Below are 1889 nucleotides of genomic sequence, written 5' to 3' on the forward strand. Positions count from 1 at the left end.
CCACTGGTAAGAGGTGAAACACTCACACAACTTAGTGACTTAGATACACTTCTTGAGTACTTACTGTGCCACAAACTATCCTAAGTGCATTATATATGTGTGTGTGTATATATTATATATTAATATATATACATACACACACACACACACACATATATATATATATATATATATATATATATATATATATATATATGATTTTATTGGGGAAGTGTACTTCCAGGATTTTTTCCAAGTCAAGTTGTCCTTTGAATCGTAGTTGTGGAGGGCAGTTCAGCTCCAGGTCCAATTGCTGTTGTTAGTTGCAGGGGGCACAGCCTACCATCCCTTGCGGGAGTCGAACAAGCAACCTTGTGGTTGAGAGGATGCGCTACAACCAACTGAGCCATCCGGGAGCTCAGCAGCAGCTCAGCTCAAGGTGCCGTGTTCAATCTTAGTTGCAGGGAGCAGAGCCCACCATTTCTTGTGGGAGTCGAGTTAAACTGGAAACCTTGTGGTTGAGAGCCCACTGGCCCACGTGGGAATCGAACCGGCAGCCTTCGGTATTAGCAAGGAGCTCCAACCACCTGAGCCACCGGGCTGGCCCCTAAGTGCATTATATATCAACAATCATTTGTTGCTAATACTATTTCCATTTTGTGGGTGGGGAAACCAAGACGGAGATCAAGTAACTTGCCCAAAGTTATACAACTATTAAATAACAGTGCAGAATTTTAAATCCAGGCATCTAACTCCTGAGACTGTTACTTTAGTTTGTTGTGAAAATTAAATGAGATAATCCATGTAAAGTGGTCAGAATAATCTTTGACACACAGTAAGTATACAACCATTTTGAAGGATCCCAAGTAGCCCTTCAGTAAGGAGTTCAGTGAGAGAAAGGCATTTGGTTCAATGAAGCACTTTGCAATGCCCAGTACACAGTAATAAGCTTATTGAAAGTTTTGTATTTTTCAGACTATCTCAGCCTGCCTGGTAGGAATTAACCCTAGTTTATTGGGGGGTCAGTTTACACTATTAAGTAGCCTTGAACCTATGGAGGTCAGAGAAGAGTCCAAGTTTCCTTATTATGATATCGGAAGAGGTCCACATTCCTGGCATAGTTATTTTTCTGGCTACAACTTAACTAGGGCACTTCCTTCTGGACTTCAGGACCTATAATTATCTAAACTGTACACAACCTTTGGTGCAGGCTAAGGAAAGTTCTGTGCTCGTTCTGTACCATCACAGCAGCTTTTTAGAAATGATCTCAGCTCTTGTCTCCTCCATGGTTTGGCAGCCATCCAAACTGCCAGAGGAGTCATTTTGCTGTAGCCGTGACCACTGTTGACTTTAGCTCCCATATCACTTTAAAGCTGGATTATCCTACCTTGGCTTTGGAGAATAAATAAAAAGATGGATTTACTTCTTTTCCCAAACATGAGTTTCTTGGTGCTATGACCTTAATATTGCAGCTATTTCTAGGAACATACTCCTAAGTGCAGCTGTCTGAGAATTTTAGAAGTCTGACAAACTGAATTTGGCTTGGAAAAGTAGCCAGCACCTAGTCTAAATACCACATCCTCTTGAGAAAATGCCAGTTACGAGGAAAGGCGTGTACTTTTGAGTCTGGAAAAGGTAAGCTAGGTTTCAATAGCCCTTGGACCTGTGGATTACCTTCGTTAGTTGTGGGAGTGGGTCCTCACAAAGTCGACATCTGGTCGTTAAAGTCAGTTACACCTCACTTGTAAAGGCCCAAGTAAGGGATCTTTGCTTGGAGACCCTTCGGTGAGGAGCACTCTCCCTCAGGAAAGGACAACGCCAAAGCCACTGCCTGAAAACTTCCACCCAGGTCTCTCCTAGATCACTTTATTTGCTAGAATGAAATTGAGAGAAAAGCAGGAAAGGGCCAG

The sequence above is a fragment of the Rhinolophus sinicus genome, linkage group LG11 (genome assembly GCF_036562045.2).
Source record: "Rhinolophus sinicus isolate RSC01 linkage group LG11, ASM3656204v1, whole genome shotgun sequence".
NCBI lineage: Eukaryota > Metazoa > Chordata > Mammalia > Chiroptera > Rhinolophidae > Rhinolophus > Rhinolophus sinicus.